We start from the raw sequence: 23,294 nt of genomic DNA, 5'->3' as shown, positions 1-23,294 counted from the left end.
GAATTGTTTGCATTTTGAACAATTGTCTTATGAGTGCTTTTGATTGTTTTTGTCATTTTGTGTTGATTCAGCTGATCCTTCAGAGAAGCTTTCCTAATAATATAAAACACGGGGAATTGTGGAGACCCTGGGGGGGCATTCCCTGGTCTAGGGAGACACAAGAAGTTTCCCTCAAAAGCTGTTGGACCCCATTGCCTCCTTCCCCTGTTCCTGTGTCTGTTCCTGTGTTCCTGAGCCACACCTTCTCTATTCCCTGATTGGCCCCCTATCTTTGTACTGCCCCGAAATCAGGGTCAGCCCCCGGGCCCCTGTGGAGACAAAGTGAGACCCTCTGTGTGTGGGTGCTGGGAGCTGAACATCTCCCTGCACAGCTGAATAAAACATCTGTGGAGATCATGCAAAGGTCCTTTTTGCTTCTTTACCTGGACTATGCTGGCAGCAATTCAGACTGCTACAGAGGAGAAGCTGCAGTACTGGCACCAAGATTTTGGCAACTTGACCATAGGCACAGAGGGCGTGCAGGATGCTGCTCTATGAATTCCCTAAACAGCCATCTCTGGTGCTGGCATATTCCCTCCAGCTTCTGGTGCAGCCAGGGCCACCTTGGGTCCAGTAGATGACATTGTTATTTGAAAAATTCGGCCCACACCTTGAGCAGGAGGCCATCCCCAGGCTCTGGTCCTGCAGCCCCCTGCTCAGCTGGGGACAGTGTTCCCTGTGGGGAAGATGCAGCAGCCATCACAGGGTCTGGGGGGCTGCTTTCAGCAAGGTGGCCAGGCTCTCTCCCTGCTGGACTCCAGCAATTGTTTGGGGGAGCTGATAGCAAATTGTATGTAGTCCTGTTCATCCTATGCAGAAAACCTGACAGCTTCTATCATTCTTCTGCAGAGTGGGCACGCTGGATTTCTCTCTGCCCACTGCAGGATGCAGCCCAGGCAGAACTGGTGGTGACAGGGCAGAGAAAAATTCACATCCTTCTTAGTGCCCTGGCAGATGGGGCAGCTCCATTCTGTCCCCATGGCCATGTCTGTCTGTCCCAGCAGGAGAGAAGAGCTGAGGACCATGAGCTGCTCTCATTTGCAATCTTGCTTGGCCAGAGCCCAAGCTCCAGCCAGAGTGGTCCAGGCTCTGTCAGTGCCATAATACAAGCAGAAAGGGATGTTGTATCACAATCCATTCCTTGGTGAAGGAGGTCCACAGCAGCCTCAAGAGGCACCTCAGACACTCAACAGTCAAGGCAGTAACATATGGACAGGACACAGATGGCAGTTCATGCCTGGGAGAGCATTCCTAGACATATCCAAGGACAAATTTCCCAGGAACTCTCCACAGCTCTGGGATCTGCCCATCAGCTCTGTCAGAAGCTTCAGCAGAACAACCAAAGTCCTAAAAAGCAGCTTCCAGACGCTTTTCCTTCCCTCCTGCCTGAGTAGCCAGGTTGCTTGCTGCAAAACACTCTTTTTCTCCTCTTCCCCAATGCCCTGTGGACACTTGCAGCCAAAATAAAAAGCTCCTGGCCCTCTGTGTGAGGTGATAATACAGTTTTTATATTTCCTTGCTGGGCTGAAGGAAAGCTGTGCTGTGTGTCAGGAGAGGCCAGGACCCACTTGGCCTTCCTGCAGGCTGAGGTGGTCCCAGCAGACATCCTGCTGCTTTTTTGGGGAATGTGTGAGGGGGAGTGGAGGGGGTAACAGACAGGCCAAGATCATAGAGTGGAAACTCAGCTCCAGAGTGGCAGTGCAGACTCTCCCTGCTGAATGCCTGCTGGGGCTGGCAAAGAAGGAAAATGCCCCAATAACAGCCCGGTGGCACCGTGTCTCAGGGACAGGTACAGGGAGGTGACAACAAACAGCAGCATGGCCCGGTCTCACAGCTTCTAGGAAGCAGTGACAGAGGGGCCTCATGTGCCAGAGATTTCAGAAAGGCTGTCTTCTCAAATGGCCACTCTGAAACCCCTCTCTTTGCCTCTTGGGTTTGTGAATGCTTTTGACAGCCACAGCATCCTGGGGCAACGCGTTCCACGATTTCATTTAAGCACTCCTTGAAAAGCACCTCCCATTGTTCACTGAGCTGCCAGCCTGGTCATTTCAGAGGGTGCTGCCTTGGTGGAGAGAAAAATCAATCTTCTGCCTTTCAGGGAGCTGAAGGAGAAGGGACTCCTCACCATCAAACACCTGGCTGGGTCCCATTCAGAGGTGCTGCTTTGTAGACTTGGTGAGGTTTGCTTGGCAGTTACCAGCGAGGTGAGAACATTGTTCTCAATTGTCCCCCATACTTCATACACGGTGTGTAGAGTAGGTATGTGCTTGCTCATCTCCATGTGTGCTCAGGGTCTGCCTTCACTTCTGGTTTTAGACCTGGTATTTCTAATGTCTGTCAGCTGTCTGTAGGATCTGTGGGTACATGTAGCTGTATTTACTGGAAGGTCGGGTATCTGACACTCATCTTTGAGTGTGGAGCCTTTATAATGCAATGTGCAAATGCAGAAACTGAGGCACTAATGATATTATTTGCCAGAGTCCCAGTCTCTGCCCAAGCTGTATTTAAACACTGTAAGTTATTCTGTAGATCAGAGCCTGTGTTTTCTGTTTCCTGGCTGAGTGCTTCAGCTGCTGGTGTTGCTTTTTTGAACAGGAGCACCTGACTCTTTTATCGTTATGACTTGTGCCTTTATGATTTGAAAGCAGCTCTTGCTTTAATTTTCTAGTAAAGGGGCCTAAAATCAAAGCTGTGGACATTTTAGAAGGGTTAAGTAGAACACTTAATGAAATTTTTATTTTAGGCCTGCAGTGAGCAGGTCTGAGGCCAGAAATTGGTGCCAGAGTAAGTGCCTTTCTGTGCTTGTGCTCTCCTGCTCTTCCTGTACTTGTATGTTCCTCTGGACACAGTGGGATGTGTTGTCATTTCCTGGGACTTCTGTTGAAGGCAACTGGTTTTCTTTCCAAGGTGATTCTTATGTTTCCTCTCATGGCTTCCCCAGGTGACCAACCTCCATTCCCAGGTGTCCTACTCTGCCATTGTCACTCTGGGAGAGCTCTCTGTGACCTTGAAGAAGGACATGGACTCTGAGGTGGATGAGGTTGCTCGGGTCCTTCTCCAGATGGTGTCCAGCTCCCCAGAATTTGTTCAGAAAACAGCCAGTCAGAGCCTGGGGATCGTGATGGAGAATGTGACTCCTGCATGAGCAGTGACTGCTCTCATGGATATGGGAGTGAAGTAGGTTCTTCTTCTTTTAGTGATATTCTTCACCTTCATGTGTGTGGGAGGGAGAAGGGATGAGACAGAGAATGGGAATGGTGGGAGGGAAGGGTCCTGTATCCTGCATCTTCTGTGAACACAGTGACTTGATTCTCCAACCAACCTCACTTCTTTTCTCTTGTCACCTATTTCTGCCCTCCTGCAGCCCATTAGTTCTCAGAATCACAGAAGTGTAGAATATGGGGAGTTGGATGGGCCCATCAGGACCACCGAGTCCAGCTCCTGGCCTTGCCCAGAACAGCCCAAGGGTCACACCAAGTGCCTGAGATTGTTGTCCAAATGCTTCTTCAATCCTTGGTGCTGTGACCACTGCCCTGGAGAGCCTGTTCCAGTGCCCAACCACCCTCTGGGTGAAAAACCCTTTTTCCTGATGTCCAAACTAAAGCTCCTCTGACTCAGCTTCCTGCTGCTTCCTGGAGTTCTCCCAGTCTGTCAGAGTTTCCTAGATGTGGTGATCAGTGGGGAAGGAAAGTGCCTGCAAAGGCCAAGGATAGAGCCTTGTGCTTTTGTGGGAAGAGGGACAATTGCAATTGCAGCTGTGAGCAGTGTTTGGTATTTCACAGCTCTAACCACAGAGGCCCTGGGAAAACCATGTCTCCTCATGATGCCATTAACTTGAGAATTGAGGAGGCTCCTTGCTGGGGCATGGAGCACGTGGGGGACAATCTGCTGGGTGTGGCACAGCCTGCACAGCAGGTGCAGCTCCTGCCAAAGGAGCCTTGTATGTCTGTCCTGGCCTTAGAGCTCTACTTTCTATTCAGACTGATGTTTCATGTTAGCCTTGAGATGATGGATCACTTTACAGGCACCTCCACAGGCTGACTGCCATGGGACAGTTGGAGCAAATGCTGCCTTAAATATTGGTGCTGGGCCTGATAGTTCCCAGAGACACTCTCTAGAACAGGACAGCCTGGCTAAACTGCCTGCCACCCTTTCCTCAGCTTTGCAATAGGGTAAAACATTCAGATGGATCCGTTGCCAAGCCCCACAGAAGAAACAGGCTGCATTGCTGGATATTCTGAAACTTCACAGCCTACAATGCGTTTTCCCTGCATTTGTTGTTTTCCAAAGGTCTGCAGATTTGGGGATAAATGGGTGGAAAGAGCCTCAGTCCTGCTGCAGCTCTGTGTACTGGGTGCCCTCTGAGGGGTCAGCATGAATTGTCCTTAATTTCTAAATTATTCATATGTCATCTATTTCTTTAATCTTTCTCAGAGTAAATACTGTGAAAGAAACTGAGTATCAGACAGTGCAGGGAGACTGAATTCTCCCTCTTCCATGCAGGCAGGCCTTGTGTACAATGCTAACTTTGCGTTTCCCTGAGGCCAGAACCTTCTGCAGGTGTCTGCAGGCGCAGGGAGAGCCCAGGCTCCTTCCCCCAGCAAGGGCAGGGAGCAGCTCTGGCCAAGGCCGGCGCTGCTGCTGCTCCTTGTCCCTGTGCCCAGGGTTTGCTCTCTCCTCCCCAGCAGCCGCCCTGCCCCGGTGCGCGAGTGTGCGGCCCAACTGCTCCTGTCCCTGATGGAGAGAATTGGAGTCACCCAGCTCGCAGGCACCCCCAGGGCTGAGAGGCTGCCACACGTGGCAGGGAAGCTTGCTCAGGACTGTCACAAGGACACAAGGTAATGATCTTCATTTCACCTCCCAAAACAGGAAAACCGTTTTGTGTCTGGCTATAAAGGTGAAACCACACAAGAGTGGAAATTAAAGGGAATATGAAGTTACCTAACAGTGTGAATAAGGGTCATAGAATCATGGAATATGCTGACTTGGAAGGGACCCATCAGGGTCATCGAGTCCATCCCCTGGCCATGTGCAGTGACCCCAAGAGTCACTCCATGTGCTTGAGAGCATTGTCCAAACTCTTCTTGAGCTCTATCAGCCTTGGCACTGTGACCACTGCTCTGGGCTGCCTGGGCAAATGGCTGTACTGGGAAACCTTAGGTTGGCCAGCAAAAAATGACATTGCCACCTTTTTCCTGTGGCTTGAAGAATTCTTTACTGAGATCAAAAGAGCTCAGATCAGCCAGTCTAACACTTTTGTTTGCCCTTAGGTGCACAACACAAAGCCAAAGTGTTGGCTAATGTTCATCACTGATGGATCCCAAACATCCATTTCTCATTAACTTCAGACTTTCCTAGAAATATTTCAGGGCTCTTTAGCCAACATATTCCGTTTTTCTAAACCTGTTCTGTAGATTTCTAGAATGCTGTTATCTGTGGCTTAGCGAGGTCCACATTTCTTCTTGAAGAAAACTGTGGTTTCCTAGTGGCAAAATCAACCCAAACCACCAAAATTCCCTTCCTTGGAAGATTAAATTCCCATTAATAGCTGCCAAGAACACCAGAGCAACTAGCTGCCCCTCTGCATACACATAGTATAGAATAATCAAGAGGATGCATGAGGTGTTTTTTCCTGGCTTCCCTGGCAGTTAAAGAAAGGCAAATTATTGTGCAATGGCAGCAAGACACTGCTAACAGGCTCTGAATACAAAGCAGATGTCTTTTGCTTGGTCCCTGGGATGCTTTGATGCCACAGAAGCACACCCCGAGTTTCACAGTGAAATGGTATTTTTCTGTTGCCCCATATTCTCCTCTTGCCTCTTGTGTTCAGCTGACAGCACTGTGCAGTGCCAAGTGAGGTAAATCTCCCTCTTTGTTGAGTAAGGGAAGGGAGAAGGTAAAACAGGACATTGCAACACACCGCAACATCTGTGTATCCAAGGATTGATGTCAGACAAAAGCTGCCAGGACAGACAGGTCTGGCAGGTCTGTGACTTCTGAGTGCAAGAACTCACCTGTTTACCAAACACTGGAAAGGACTCTGCTTTGCTTCATATAGAAAAAATCATCCTTCTCCAGGCACAAATGTCTGAAATTAGGACTCCCATAATTTTGAATATCCAAGGGTTGCTTCAAGCAAACCTGGCAGGACAGACAGGTCAGACTTTCCTTGACCTCTAGTGGCTGCCCTTCATCAGCTCCTGAAACATGGGGGCTCCATGGTTTCATTCCTATGGAGAGCAATGTGACATTTGGGAGCCTTGTGAAATGAAGGGACCATTGTGACACTGTGGAGCCTCATGGAACTAAGGACATCATTGTGGCTCTGTTGGGCCACATGGTCCCAAGGGGCCAGTGCAAATGCGGTGGTGCGGTATTTAGTCCAGCTGTAACTCAGTCAGTCAGATTTTATCCCAAAAGAACTGAGCGTGAATTTTAAGTCCTATGGTGAGCTTGAGAGTTCCCCCATAAGCCTTTAGTGTTGCTATACTAACTTGTCCAAGTTCTACTCCCCTATTGGTTACTTGTTTCCCCTATATGGTTATTGTTCTAGAGTGTTCTACCCCCAAGTGTATATGTTGTTGCTTCCCCTTTGTCGTGGGTATTTGGATCCTGCGCCTCATACTGTGCTCAACTTCTCCATGTTTATTGTTTTTCACCCTGTTATTAAAGTTCCTTTTAAGCAACTGCATTGATCCTGCTCCTTTTCATTTTCGCCACCCTCAACCTGAAGTCGAAGGGAACCAGAGAGGTTTGTCACAGCCACCTTCATTGTGACTTTTGGTGCCCAAACAGGGACCATGACATTCAGGGCTGCCTGTGTCAGTCATGTCAGCTGGGGTTAGCTGATGGATAGGCCAGTGCTCCCCGGGATTTTGGATTGGTCCGGGCCCGGCAGATTCATTGTTGCTTCAAGGGTTCTTGCCCAGGATCGGCAGGGATGACAACAGTTTCAAATGCACAGGATTGCAGGTGGGTTTGGGGAAATGCAAGACATTTATTGCCCATTTTGCCACTGTGTTTTTACAATATGCATGCATATCCCATAATTGATTTGGGGTGTTCCTGTGGCTCTTCCCTGTAAGGAAGAGAAAGAGAAAAATGGGCAGCCAGATGTCCAAAGTAGAAAGGAACATATATGGAGTTTTAATTCTCACTGACCATGACATAATATTTTCAAGAAATGAATTAAAATCAATCATGAGGTGGATCATTACAAGCTTTCCAGAGGCCTTTGCTGATGAAATCCATACCACTTAATTTTAGGACTCAGTGACTTTTAAACTGTACAACTTTTGATCAAAAGGGACCCCACTGCACCCCACATGCTCCCCATCTTCCACATAACCTTTGACCAGCAAGCAGTGTGTTGAAACTCAATCCACTGGTGACTCTTAACTTGGGACCTCCCCCCAAACCTGCCTTTCTCAGACCTTCCACGATGGTCCAAGATGGCAATGGCCACATGGTCTTGGAGCATCATGCTCTGGAGACTCAAGACAGAAGGAGTCCGAATGTGGCTCGGGAGCCCAAACATCCTCCCTCTATCTTGGGTCCTCCACTTCCTGCTACCACAACCTTCTCTTTTGCCCTGAATGAACCTTCAGACTCCATGCCCACAACTGGGACATGTCCCACTGTCAATCATCCTCTCCACCCTGGACCATGCCTACAGTTAAGGAAGGAGACTACAAATAGCCTTGAAACTCCTCACGGCCCTGGTATGTTACGAAAGAAGACAGCAGAATCCCAGGTATCAGCCATTGGTTTACGAGGAAATCAAGGAGCTCTGTAGGGCAGCTAAACACCATAGGAAGGACTTACCTTGTTTTAATGGCCTAATGAGGCCCATGTTTACAGCATATGTCCTAACCTGCTAGGATTTAAAGTATATTATGACCATGTTGTTGCCACCTACAGAATACACCCTGTGGGAAGGGGGATGGAAGTGTTTACTAAATGAATTAATAGCAGACTATGCTACTAATGAGGCAAGGGCAGAATTGACAATCAACCATCTAGCTGGAGAAGGACAACACAGCCTACCAGATGATCAAGCAGTAGGTATCCCCAGAGAAGTATTAGATGATATCAAAGAGATGGCTTTGAAAGCTTTAATCCAGGTATCAGATGGTAGCATCCAAATTTTTTACTACCTTGGGTGGCTGCAGCTAAAGCTTTAGGACAGTTAGACCATCCTGGGTGCCTGTTAAGTGAGCACACCAATGCTACCTCCCTCACATTGAGTGGCCTGCTCTCAGACATAGAAACCATCAGACATGCCATCTTGCAGAACAGCGATAGAGTTTTTACTCTGGGCACATGGGCATGGCTGTGTAGACTCTGAGGGCATGTGTTGCATGAACCTCTCCAGCCACAGCGAGTCAATCCACAAGAGCATTCAGGTACTGAAGGAAGAAAGCTTCAAGAAGCTTCAAGTAGAAAACAAAGACTGGTTCAACAAACACTTCCAATCCTAGGGATTAAAGGGTTGAATGATGTCTAGCTAAAACAGCGTCTTAGTTGTTGTTGTAGTATTGTTAATTGTCCCATGTTTGTTTCAATGATCTTAGAAAGTCTTGGAAAATTCTTTCAGTTCCATCTTTGTTGTAAAACAGAAAGGGGGAAGATATGCAACACAGGATCCTCATGGACCCCTTGGAGGAGAGAACTGGAGGCCAGGATGGCACAAAAACCTCTCAGAGACTCCATGTGGGAAGGTAAATCCTTAAAAGTACCAAAAAGTATTCTTAAATCCAAAAAGTACCTTAAAATCCTTGAGTATCTCAAGGCATTAATGAGTGCCACTGAGTGTCAGTACAAAGCTCTCAAGGGACTCATTAAAGCAGTGTACTGGTTTAGGGCAAATTTGTTAAAGAATCTGCAAAGGAGGGCCCCTCCAGAAAGCGAAACCCACAAGGCCCCTCCCCCCAGCCGGTTCGGGAAAAAATTCCTCGGAGAGAGGTGGAAAGAACCTGTTTATTTGACTGGCTCCACACCCCCCAGCACACAAAATGAACAATACCCGATGACACCGCTCTGAGAAAGATGGCAAAATCAGAAAGTCTCTTTCGGGGGTGGTTGCTCTGTTCTCAGTCCCTCTGGTGCTGGGCCAGCCGCTGCAGCCGAACCCTTGGTGTTCCCGGGTCCCAGTCCGGAGCAGGTTCGAGATGGTCACAGGAACAGGAGAGGAGAAACAGTCCAGGAAGCAATGTGGACTGTTTAGCTAGAACTAGCTAATAAGCAGAGGCAGAAAGCAGAGCAGAAGCAAGAGCAGAAAAAAGAGAGCAAGCAAAAGCAGCAAGCAAAAGCAGCAAGCCCAAAGCTGGAAGTAAAAAAACCAGCTCTGTGTACTGCTTGTCTCTGTGTCCTGATAAGAGAAACCCAAACAAAACTTCCACTCTTCAGAGCCGGTCTTAAAGGCACAGAACAGATGAATGGGGATATACAAGCAACATAACGTCACCCCAGGACATTCCACCCCTTATCCCCATATCACCAACATACTACAACACATCATGCATTATTCATACAAAATTTCTATCTGTTCCCCCAAAATTACAAGCAATACCCATCATGCCTTCATCACATCCCCACACTGGACCACTGAATCCAGGCCCTATATTACAGAGCTGCAAGATTCCCCCTTTTCACTTTAGTCACTTAAAGCTCCATCTATCACTTGCTCAGACCTTCGACACTTACACATTTCCTTCTCCATCTTCCGCTTGCCCAGACCTTCAACTCTTACACATTTCCTTCTATCTCATGTCTGTATGGTTTAATGTACAGACAATGGCAGTAACATCCAATGAACAGTGATATTGCACATCATTCTTACCCCACAATCAGATCTCCCTGAGGTACACATCATGTTGTTCCATCTCTTTGCATTATCCACCACGTGCAACCTGGTCCCTGAGCAAAGACAACCCCACAAATGGGTTTGTCTGTACTCGAGGCAGAATTGATCTACACAGTCTTCCCTAACAAACCTCTGATATGTACCACTGGGACTTTGTCCCCTTCTATTACATTCAGGGACTCAGACTGAGCAGGACCTGCTCGGTTGGTGGAACCTCGGGTGTTAACTAACCAGGTGGCTTTTGCCAGATGCTGCTCCCAATTCTTGAAAGATCCCCCACCCAAAGCTTTCAACTGGGTTTTTAGTAGTCCATTGTACCTCTCCACTTTTCCTGCAGCTGGTGCATGGTAGGCGATATGGTACAACCACTCAATGCCATGTTCCCTAGCCCAGGTGTTGATAAGGCTGTTCTTGAAATGAGTCCCATTGTCTGACTCGATCCTCTCAGGGGTGCCATGTCTCCACAGAACTTGCTTTTCCAGGCCCAGGATGGTGTTCCGGGCTGTAGCATGAGACACAGGGTAGGTTTCCAACCATCCAGTGGTGGCCTCCACCATGGTCAGCACGTAGCGCTTGCCCTGGTGTGTCTGGGGCAGTGTGATGTAGTCAATCTGCCAGGCCTCCCCATACTTGTACTTGGACCACCGCCCACCGTACCAGAGGGGCTTCAGTCGCTTGGCCTGCTTGATGGCAGCACACGTCTCACAGTCATGGATAACCTGAGAAATACTGTCCATGGTTAGATCCACCCCTCGGTCTCGTGCCCCTCGATGCCACTTATAGGTGGCATCTCTGCCCTGGTGGCCTGAGGCATCATGGGCCCATCGAGCTAGGAAGAACTCTCCCTTATGTTCCCAATCTAGGTCTATTTTGGACACCCCCATCTTTGCAGCTTGGTCTACCTGCTCATTGTTTTGGTGCTCCTCGGTGGCGCTACTCTTGGGTACATGGGCATCTACATGGCGGACTTTCACAGGTAGCCTCCCTACCCTGGTAGCAATGTTTTTCCACTCACCAGCAGCCCAAATTGGTTTCCCTCTACGCTGCCAGTTAGCCTTTTTCCACCTCTCCAGCCATCCCCACAGAGCATTGGCTACCATCCATGAATCAGTGTAGAGGTAGAGCTTTGGCCACTTCTCTCTCTCAGCAATGTCTAGGGCCAGTTGAACAGCTTTGAGTTCAGCAAATTGGCTTGATCCACCTTCTCCTTCTGTAGCTTGTGCAACCTGTCGTGTGGGGCTCCATACGGCTGCTTTCCACTTCCGGTTCATCCCTACGATGCGACAGGAACCGTCAGTGAAAAGAGCGTAGCGTGTTTCCTCTGGGGGCAGTTGGTTATAGGGAGGAGCCTCTTCAGCACGTGTCACTGGTTCTTGTTCCTCTTCATCTGTGACACCAAAATTCTCACCTTCGGGCCAATTTGTAATGACCTCCAAAATCCCAGGGCGATTCAGTTTACCTATACGGGCGCGCTGAGTGATGAGAGCAATCCACTTGCTCCATGTAGCACTGGTGGCATGGTGAGTGGAAGGAACCTTGCCTTTGAACATCCACCCCAGCACCGGTAGTCGGGATGCCAGGAGGAGTTGTGCTTCAGTGCCTATTACCTCTGAAGCAGCCTGGACTCCTTCATAGGCAGCCAGGATTTCTTTCTCTGTTGGAGTATAGTTGGCTTCAGCCCCTCTGTAGCTTCGACTCCAAAATCCCAGTGGTCGACCCCGAGTCTCCTCAGGCACCTTCTGCCAAAGGCTCCAGGACAAGCCATGGTTCCCGGCTGCAGAGTAGAGCACATTCTTCACCTCTGGTCCTGTCCTGACTGGGCCAAGGGCTACTGCATGAGCAATCTCCTGCTTGATCTGGACAAAGGCCTGTTGCTGCTCAGGGCCCCACTGGAAATTGTTCTTCTTGCGGGTGACCAGGTAAAGAGGGCTCACGATCTGACTGTACTCAGGAATATGCATCCTCCAAAAACCTATTGCACCCAAGAAAGCTTGTGTCTCTTTCTTATTGGTGGGTGGAGACATTGCTGTGATCTTGTTGATGACATCTGTAGGAATCTGACGCCGTCCATCTTGCCACTTCACTCCCAGAAATTGAATCTCACGAGCTGGTCCCTTTACTTTGCTCTTTTTAATGGCGAAACCAGCTCCCAGGAGGATCTGGATGATGTCCTTCCCTTTCTCGAACACTTCCGCAGCTGTGTTCCCCCACACAATGATGTCATCAATATACTGCAGATGTTCTGGAGCCTCACCCTTTTCCAGTGCAGTCTGGATCAGTCCATGGCAGATGGTGGGGCTGTGCTTCCACCCCTGGGGCAATCGGTTCCAGGTGTACTGCACTTCCCTCCATGTGAAGGCAAACTGAGGCCTGCATTCTGCTGCCAGAGGAATGGAGAAAAATGCATTGGCTATGTCTATAGTGGCGTACCACCTTGCTGCCTTGGACTCAAGCTCATACTGGAGCTCTAATATGTCTGGCACGGCAGCACTCAGTGGTGGAGTCACTTCATTCAAGGCACGATAGTCCACAGTCAATCTCCATTCTCCTTCAGATTTTCGCACAGGCCAAATAGGGCTGTTGAAGGGCGAGTGGGTCTTGCTGACCACCCCTTGGCTCTCCAGCTCTCGGATCATCTTATGGATGGGGATCACAGCATCTCGAGTGGTTCTATACTGCCGTCGATGCACTATGGAAGTGGCAATTGGCACTCGTTGCTCTTCTCCCGTCAGGCATCCTACTGCAGATGGATTCTCAGACAACCCAGGCAAGGTGTTCAATTGCTGGATGCCCTATGTCTCTACAGCAGCTATTCCAAATGCCCATCTGAGTCCTTTTGGGTCTTTGAAGTACCCACTTCGAAGGTAGTCTATGCCCAAAATACATGGCGCCTCTGGGCCAGTCACAAAAGGATGCTTCTTCCACTCATTTCCAGTTAGGCTCACATCAGCTTCCACCAAAGTGAAATCCTGGGATCCCCCTGTCACACCAGCAATAGAAACAGACTCTGTCCCCACATGTCTTGATGGGATTAACGTGCACTGCGCACCAGTATCGACCAAAGCTTTATACTCTTGTGGTTCCGATGTGCCAGGCCAACGAATCCACACAGACCAGAAGACATGATTTTCCCTGGCCTCTACCTGGCTAGAGGCAGGGCCCCTCTAAGCCTGGTTATCATTCTTTCCCTGGGTGTATGTTTTGGATCTTCCTTCGAGGGGGTCAGACATGTCATCATCATCATACCTGGCCGTTCGGCTACAGGCAACTGGAGCTGCTTTCTTCCTGGTGGCTTCCTTCAGTTCACGCACCCGTCGTGCTAAAACAGCGGTAGGTTTCCTATCCCACCTTCTCATGTTTTCCCCACAATCACGCAGGTAAAACCACAGCTCAGCTCGTGGGGTGTACCTTCTCTCTCCATCTGGGAAACATCTGCCTTGGATACCAGAACCTCTGATCTGTACTGCCGTGATTTAGAGAAGGTCTTCTTTAATCTCCTCTCTGAGCTTCTTATGATTCTTCTCTATCTTGTCTTCTAATTTTTGCAGACATGTTTCCACTGCTGTGATTCTGTCATGTGTTGGGTCATGCACAGCGTCTGCATATGCTCAGAGCTTCCTTGCCATATCCAGCATAGTCTCCTCACCATCATCCCACTTCATTATTGCTAAAGCAGAAGCATATTCTCGTGGCCCAAGTCGTACAAGCTTTCTCCACATCACAGATGTGCATGGTACCAAGTCTGGATTCTTGGTTGTCACATCATCTGAGAAGATAATCTCTGCCACGGCCATTTCTCTCAGGCATTGTATCCCTTGCTCTACGGTCTTCCACTGAGTTTGTTGTATATTAAGACCATCTGCACACAGGTATCTTCGTGCAACACTGTCCAAGACCTGTGCCCAGAGGCTGTGTGGATTAGCCACCCTCATCATTCCTTGGTCGATGACAGGATCCTGTGACAGGGATCCAAAATTCCTGGCTTCAGTGCCATGCAGAACTGTAGTCTCGCCTGCAGCATCCCAGAGACGGACCAGCCAACTAATTATGGATTCATCAGACCTGCGAGTGTAATCTTTCCGTAGGCCACGAAGGTCCTTCAGGGAAAAGGACTCAATATTTGCGTCTGATTTTGCACGTGCTGCTTTGACTCCTGATTTTATGTCAGGAGGCATCGAGGTTCCTTCTTCTGTATCACCATCATCATCATCATCCACTGGTCAATTGGTCTTGTCCGTGCATTTCCCACTTCTAGTACTGGTAGCAACAGCCATGGGTTTAGATGCTGGCTTAGGTTCACTGTCTGGTCTGGCTGCTGGCGTCGAGCCTGGGCTGTTGGCTACAGCTTGAGTGACTGGGATAGCTGATTTATCTCCCTGCCCCCCTGCCTCTGTCTGCTGCCCTACACTATCTAACAAAGTGCGATAAGCATGGGCCAGGGCCCAGCTTATTGCAATTAGCCTTTTCTCTTTAGAATCATCATGGCACTTCTCTTTTAGGTATTTCCCCACCTCAGCTGGGTTCGGAATTTGTTCCCATGGAAAATCCCAGTCTACAGGATCAGAAAATTCCTTCAGGATTTGGCCTATATTTTCCCATTCTCCACACCACTCGGGATTTTTCACACCTGCATCTGCTTCTGGGTCAGGGTTCTCACCAGCTCTTCTGGATATCTCAGCCCTCATTCTAGAGAAGCTGCAGACCATATAGAGGAAGCTTACCAGATTAAATACCAGAAAGATGGTCTCTTTAACATTCAGGGGAAACTGAACATTCTCAAAAAGTGACTTAACTGATCCAAAAGAGAAGAAGGAAAGGGAAGGCTGGAAAGTCTGATTCTCGGCTCCTCCTCTAACAGACTGAGTGTAATTGCTAATAAATTCCCAAAACGTACTACTGAAACTGGGATGCAGGGTAGGATGAAGAAACTATAAACCATATATATCGTAAACAGACACCAGTATCTTTGTAAACGCTTTATAAATCATTATCACTGAGGCCAGCACAACAGCTATTCCAATCCGTACCCCTCTACCGTAAAAATTACATGTTATGGACAATAATCCTAGTGACCAGAAAGGTATTGAAACCTCAACAAGGTCTAGAGCCCAGAGCCACACGAAGGCTTTCACAACCAGAGACATCAGGGGTTCAAGCAGCATGGCTACTAACTGCTTTAACAACAACAAACACACAATTTTCCACCTTTTCCAGCCACGCGTTGGGCACCAATTCATGTATTTGTCCAGGTTTAGAGCAAATTTGGGGAAGAATCCCCCAAAGGATCTCCGGTGGGAAAAGCAGATCCAGTCGGCCCCTCCCCACAACTGGTCCGGGAGGAAAAAATACCTCCTTGGAGAAAGGTAGAAAAAAACTGTTTACTAAAGAATAAAACCAAAACAATATCAAAAAATGAGACCCCTTGCCACTCTAAAAGAGATAACAAACTGAGAAAACCCCATCCCCGGGTTGCAGCTCACTCAGTCTCTGATCAGTCCCTCCGGTGCTGGAATTGTCGCAGGCCAGGCCCGGCCCGGTGAGCCAGAGATGTGAGCTGCCGGTGCTCCCCTGGGTGTTCAGGCCAGAGCAGCTTTCAAGAGGTCCAAAGAAAAGAAAAAAGTCACAGTCCAGGGAACTTCTTTGCCTCAGCTAGCTAACACTAACTAAAACGCAAAAGAAGAGCTCCGTCCTGCTGTCTGTCTGCAGACAACACAGTCAGGAGCAGGAATGTGGGGGAGTGGAGTACAGTGTCTGAAAACAAACTGCGCGCTTCTTCTCTCCCCCCCTTCACTCTCTGGAACATTCTTAAATGTGCAAAACTTATTATTCAACATAAACAGAATGAGACAACTGGGGATAAAAGCATCATATAGTCAACCCAGGACAGTACCTTATGGGGAAGAGCCACCGGAACATCCCAAATCAATTATGGGACTTGGGTGCATATTGTAAGAACACAGTGGCAAAATGGGCAATAAATGTCTTGCATTTCCCCAAACCAACCTGCAATCCTATGCAGGTGAAACTGTCCTTGTCCCTGCCAATCCTGGGCAAGGTCCCTTGAAGCAATGATGAATCTGCCAGGCCCGGCACAATCCAAAATCCTGGAGAGCACTGCCCTATCCATCAGCTAACCCCAGCTAATGTGACTGACACAGAGAGCCCTGAATGTCATGGTCCCTGTTTGGGCGCCAAATGTCTCCATGAGGGTGACTGCGACAAACCTCTCTGGTTCCCTGACTTCAGGGCAAGGGTGGCAAAATTGAAAAGGAGCAGGATCAATGGAGTTTTTTAAAAGGAACTTTAATAACAGGGTGAAAAACAATAAACATGGAGAAATCAAGAACAGTATGAGGGGCAGGATCCAAAGACCCAAGACAACAGGGAAGCAACAACATGTACACTTAGGGGTAGAAAACTCTAGAACAATAAGCATAGAGGGGCAACAAGTAACCAGTAAGGAAGCAGAACTTGGACAACTTAGTATAATAACACTAAAGACTTATGAAGGACCTCTCAAATGCACCCTAAGTAAAACAAATTTTTCTCAGGGTTTGAACTCACACTCAGTTCTTTCAGGGTAAAATCTGGCTGACTCTGAGTGACAGCTGGGCTAACTCCCACACCGCTGATTCACACTGGCCCCTTGGGACCATGCAGCCCAACAGAGCCACAATGATGTCCTTGGTTCCACGAGGGTCTACAGTGTCACATTGGTCCCTTGTGTCACAGTGTCACATGGTGCTCTGCAGTACCACAATGGCCACTTCATTTCACAAGGCTCCCAAGTGTCACATTGATCTCAATAGGAAGGCCCCATGTTTCAGGGGCTGATGAGCAGCAACCACCAGAGGTTAAGGCAAGCCTGATCATTCTGTCCTGGCAAGTTTTCTTGGAGCAACCCTTGTGTTATGAACTGAACGAGGCCAAACTTTCTCTGGAGAAAGAGGTTCTCATTTATTAAAAGAGCTACAAGGAACGGAGTACCTAGGATAAGCCTGAGCACTCACACAGAGAGCCAAAACCAGAACAGTGCACTATCCCCAAGTACACTAGGCTCCCTCAGAAAGCAAGTTTTCAGAAACAAGAACCTTGACCTAACTTTACTCCCCCCATTTATAGCCCCCTTGGAGTCTAGGATTGGTCCATGTTGAATCCGCATGGTGATTGGTCCATTTCCAGGCTTCCCATTGGTCTTTAACACCATTCATTCTGGACCAATCATTTCTGCAGGACTTTGAATGATTGGTCAGATCTTCCATCCAATCCCTCTTCAACCTCACCTTGTCCCGCCAGACCGCCCTTCCACCAAACGCAGGCCCCCTCTCTTAGAACATTCTAATAACACCCCACTCTTAACATAATACAATTAATGTAAGCTAATAATACAATATAATTGAACTATACTCTAATTTAATATAATTTAACTTTTACTTATAAAAACTTGGATATTTGAAATTATGAATGAAGTGTCCTAATTTCAGGCATTTGTGTCTACAGAAGAGGGTTGGTTTTCCTCCATAAAAAGAAAAGCACAAAGCCCTTTCCAGTGTTTGGAAAATAGGTGAGTGCTAGCACTCAGGAGTCAAAGACCAGCCAGACCTGTCTGTCCTGGCAGCTTTTCTCTGGGAGCAATCCTTGGATACTCAGAAATTTGGAGGTGGAATCCTAATACTGGCCATGGATGCCTGGAAAAAATGGACAGTTCTTTTCCATACAAAGGAAAGCCCAGGGCCCCGGTGTTTCAGGGGCAGATGCGAGCAGCTTTCCACATTCCAAGGTCAGCCAGACCTGTCATGTGACCCCTGGGAGGCTGTTACTGAGAAAAAATGATGGGCCTTTGCGGGGGTCAAGCCATCTGTCGGTGAGGGGAGACTCAGACACTCAATATGAGGGACAAGCAAGTTCCGTTTATTGAAGAGAGCATCAGACACTTATACAGCAAATAATAAGCTTATGAATATTCTGTAAGCCAAGCAATCTATTGGTTAAACTATACCATCAACTCTTCTTCATTCCTTAGAGGTTACATGTCTCTTTTCTCATGCCTCTTTCACTGTTTGTTATCCTACCACAGCTAGGCCCAAGGACACTGTTATCTTGCAGGTGCCGGACTTGGAATTAGCCATGGTTTTGTACTTTTTCATTTTTCTAGCAGCTAAATTCCCAACATCTCCCCTATTTTTATTTTCTAAAAAAAAAAATTCTATGGGCTAACTGTGTTACATTTTTTGTAACACAAAAATAGGCAATTTTAAAAACTAAACAGTATTTTTAGCTAGTAAGCTTTCTCTCTTACAAGCGATCTAAGCTAGGGAAACAAACTAAAAAGGCTATTACTAATCATAAAATATGCTATTTAACAAATATAAAAAAGAATTCTATGTGTTACAAAGCTCAAACAAAACTCAGGTGTGCTAATATAATTCATAAAAATAAGCTAAAGAAAGTTTACTTTCTATTCTTAAACAGCAGATTCTGATTGTCTTTAACTAAAGTTTTTCTAATGTTTATAACAACACTCTACGCACAAGTCATAAAACAAACGCCTATCGTAAAAGCATAAATCTATCTAACATTACTTAAACTTAATAGCACTTAAAACACTTAAAGTATATAAATTTAACAGAACATAACCTTAATAAAACTTAACTGACTTAAAATTTTATACAATTTAAACCTAATATAATTCAAATTTAACAGAATCTAACTTAACTTAAACCTAATATAATTTAATCTTAACAGAAAACTTAACAAAACTTAACCTCAACAGTATTTAACATTTAATGGCACTTAATACACAATTTTACTTAAACTACTTAGTAACAAATAAAACTTACTATAAAAATAGAATATAACATTTACCATAACTTACTTACAGGCCTGATTCTAAAGCACTAAACTAAAACAACTTTTTTCACGTGTTTGCTGCAGCATTTTTATACTTGAATGCACTTAAACATAAGAAGTTTGTTAAAGGTATACCTGTAAAAAAAAATTCTTTTGTATTCAGTGTTTGCTTTTACCTCCACCACATTCAAACAAGGCTTAAAAAACACAAAAAACACACTCATCACATCCTACTTCTACAATTACCTTAACACAAATTTAACATTTTCAAATTTTTCAAAACATAATTTCAGAGTTTGATGTTCTACTGATTAAAGACTGTGCTTTTAGTATTTATAGTCTATGTCAATACCGGTGACCCCAAGACAGCACAATGAATATTTGTGAGCCAAATCGGCCGAAATTTGACTCCCGCATTCACTGCGCTGATTTCTCTTTCACAGTCTCTGTTAAGAAAAACAAAAGGGTTCTTCTAACTTAGGTGATAAACGCTGGCGCAATAGTCTTTGGTGTCGTTTGTTTATTTTCTAAGACTGAAGCTTTTGCCGGATGTGGGATGGAGGGAGAAGCGCTCCCTCTTGAAAAGCGCTCCAGTCCCACGGCGCGTGTGTCGGAGGGGGCGGGCGACCCCCCGGCGCTGGCCTCTTTGTTCCTTGCGCTGCAGACACCGCTGCACCCGTGGCTGCGCGGGTCGCTCCCCCCGCAGCCGCCGTCGCTCCCGCCGCTGCGCCCATGCCGAGATTGGAGTGGCACAGCCCTGCAGGCGTCCCGAGCCGCAGCTGCTGCCACCATCGCAGCAGGGTCTCTGATTTATCGTGCATATACTTGCAGCAGCAGCACCACAACGCATGTTTTTGCAAATCTATATGCAGCAATCTCGGGAATTCTCTTCCCAAGTCAACAGTCTATAGTCCCCGCTTTTCTAAAAAGCATTTAAAAGGATTATATGCCGTTTGTCCCTGTATTACCTTTTAACTTGTCATTGATTTAGCGCGCTGCAGCCTTTCCAAGCCTTTCCAGGATTTCGACGGCATTCAGTCAGCTGGGCTCTCCTGTTGAGGTCGCCAGGGCACCCAAGCTCACTCTTTCGCCCACTCTTTCGCCTTTCTCCAGGTCTCCTATATAGGGTCGCCTAAGGCAGGGTCGCTTTTCGTGCCTCCCGGGCTGCGTTGGGACTGACCCCCAAATACTGCACTGACCGTGGCTCGCAGGGGTCCATAAGGTCGCTGTTCCGGCGCCATTTGTTACTGGGAAAAAAAATGAGGCCTTTGTCAGGGTCGCAGCCATTTGTCGGTGAGGGGAGACTCGGACACTCAATATGAGTGATAAGCAAATTCCGTTTATTGAAGAGAGCATCAGACACTTATAAAGCGAGTAATAAGCTTATGAATATTCTGTAAGCCAAGCAATCTATTGGTTAAACTATACCATCAACTCTTCCTCATTCCTTAGAGGTTACATGTCTCTTTTCTCATGCCTCTTTCACTGTTTGTTATCCTACCACAGCTAGGCCCAAGGACACTGTTATCTTGCAGGTGCCGGACTTGGAATTAGCCATGGTTTTGTACTTTTCCATTTTTCCAGCAGCTAAATTCCCAACAGGAGGCCAAGGCAGCCACACCTATTTCATGTTCCCTTGCTTCCGCAGGGCCCTGCAGTGCCACAGCAGCTCCTTGCTTCCATGAGGCCTTGCAATGTCACAATGGTTCTCTTGCTTCCATGATGACCTCTGGTGTCATAATGGTCCCTTGATTACACAAATTCTTAAGGATCTTAACAGTCTCCATGGTTTCACAAGGCCCCACAGTGTCCTAATGGCCTTTGGGTTCCATGAAGCCCCACTGAGTCACCATGGCCCCTTGGTTCCATTGAGGCCCAGTAGTGCAACAATGATCCCCTTGTTTCCACAACTTCCCATATTGTCACAATGGCTCTCGTGCTTCCATGAGCCCCTGCACGATCACAATGGCCCTTTGGTTCCATGGGGCCTTGCTATGCTCTCCATGGATCCATCGTGCCCTGCAGGATCACAATGTCCCTTTGGCTCCACAAGGCCCTGAAATGCAGCAATGGCCTCTTGGTTCAACAAAGCCCTGCTGCTTCACACTGGCCTTTTGGAACCATATGGCCCAACAGAGCCACAATGATGTCCTTGGTTCTGTGAGGTTGCACAGTGTCAGAGTGGCCCCTGGGATCCATGGTACTCTGCAGTGTCGCAATGTTCCCCTTCGTTCCACAAGTTCCTACAGTGTAACAGGTTCCACAAGGGCCTGCAGTGTCACCATGGTCCGTTGGTTCCACAATCCTCCACAGTGTGACAATGCTGTCCAAAGGAAGGGAACAACTGAGCCCCAGTGGTGCAGAGACAGATGAGAGGCAGTCACCAGAGGCCAAGTCTAGCCAGACTTGACTCGTATGGGCAGATTTTGTCTGGGAGTAACCCTTGGATAGAGAGAATTTTAGATGCAGAATCCTGATTTTGGCCATAGGTGCCTAGACAAGAAAGACAGTTCTTTCCCATAGGAATAAAAGCACAGAGCCCCAGTGCGTCATGGTCAGATGGGAAGTGGCCCTTAACATGTCACATTCAGTGGGACCTGTCAGACAGCCCCCAGGAGTCCAAACAGGCAGACCTGTTCCATGACTTCATGGGTCCTAAGACTGTCACAATGGTCTCCTTGATTCCATGAGGTCTGGCAATGTTACAATGATTTCTTGGTTTCATGAGCTCCAACAGAATCACAGGGGTCCACTGGCCCCACGCAGCTCCACTGTGAAACAATGCCTCCTTGTTTCTGTTTTAAATCAATCACAATCAAACCACAGTTTGATCATTGATGCTTGCTTCCATAGGGCCCATGATTTGCACAATGGTCTCCTTGATTCCATGATTCCTGGATTCCACAGTTTCACCATGGTTTCCTTGGATCTCCATTGTCACAACTGATCAATGGTTCCATGAGGTTCCGCAGTGTCACCGTGGTCGCTGTCAGAGGCTGGATGAGATTGATGTCCCGAGACACCTTGGGATGCTCAGAATGCCCATGTGGAGCCAGGGCTAGGTCAGGCCTTGGTTTGTGGTGGAACAGAGCCCCGCCCCCAGCCCTGGCCTGGCAGAGCTGTCAATCACACAGCAAATGCTGTGCTAACCCAGCTCTGATTGGCTGAGCTGTCAATCAATCACACACTAGCATCTGGTGCTACCCTGGCCCATATTGGACAAGCAATTGGCAGTCCCATCCCAAGGGCAGGCCCATGAAGGCCCAGGGAGTTTAAAGCCAGAGCACTAGGCCAGCCCATGATCTGAATCCTGTCTTCTCTTGGGGTTTTTCTGTTAGTGATGCTGGAACCCCAGTAGCTGGTACCTATGTGTGTGTCTTTCTGTGGATCTTCTGATTTTCTGTTGATCTCTATTTCTTCTCCTTCTAATCCTGCTCACCTGGAACATTTCTGGGTAACTTCACATGTTAAGGGTTAACGGATTTTAGGCTAGATGTGTGGGAATCCAGGGCACAGGGAATATTTCTCTGTCTGCTCTGAGGCATGCTGACCCCCCGAGAAACACTGCCTTTAACCTTTTCCCATGGAGAGGACTTATAAGACTTTGAGATAGATTAGAATTTACCAAAGTGTGAAATAAATAATAGAGAATAGTATAGTATGTCACTTGGGTGAGAAATTTAGGTTTTGGGATTTTAAGTATGGTGTAGATATGAAGCAAGATGGAGGAATTGGTGTGTCGTCCCTGTCTTCTTCTTCATCTACTCCATTTTCTACAGTGTTGGCGGCAGAGGGTGATTGTTCAAGGAAAGCACAGTGCAGACATTATGTGGACAGTCAAGGGATGAATTATTGGTCGATAAGTCGAAATAACGCAGGTTTTAATAGTTAATTGGATGAGATAATGTTAAAAGAGCTTGAAACTGTATATTTTGGGGGCATTTTGTGGTGCTTTTCCAGTGCACTGAGCCTGGTGCGGACAGCAATGCAAAACTTCAGATAAGCTAACAATAAAGAAGAAGATGAAGACTGAAAAAGTCCTGTGCATCTCCTTTTACCTGGCACAGAACTGCTAGTGGAGGGTTTCCCACATCCAGGGAGCCCCCAGAAGGGCCCAACATAAAACAAACATCAATAACTGGTGTTATCCGAGTGGATTTTTGAGGAAACACTTGGCTGACGATGTTTGTTATAAGTTGGATTTTTCCATAAAATTGTTTCCTGAAGGGTGTTGTCTTAATTGCCACTCATGTGAAATGTGTTGATCAAAGGACCAGTAAGGTCCACCCATAGACATGCAAGGTATAAAAGAAGAGGATTGAATAAATGGGTGGCTTTCAGCCCTTAGCCTTCTGATCTGGGTCTGCGTCATCTCTGACTCAACAGGGATGTTTGGGGATCTCTGGGGTCTATTGGGGATCCTTTCTGCACCTCGAGACGCAAAAGGAGTTTCTCTAATAAATTTTGCCTGAAGCTCCCACTGTGCCCATGACAGGAACCCCTGTCATGAGGTTTCCCAGTTTCTGGGACATCCCGGCTC

Source organism: Zonotrichia albicollis, chromosome 7, assembly GCF_047830755.1.
Source record: "Zonotrichia albicollis isolate bZonAlb1 chromosome 7, bZonAlb1.hap1, whole genome shotgun sequence".
Classification (NCBI taxonomy): domain Eukaryota; kingdom Metazoa; phylum Chordata; class Aves; order Passeriformes; family Passerellidae; genus Zonotrichia; species Zonotrichia albicollis.
The sequence above is the reverse complement of the archived record's forward strand: the minus strand, read 5'-3'. Positions refer to the sequence as shown.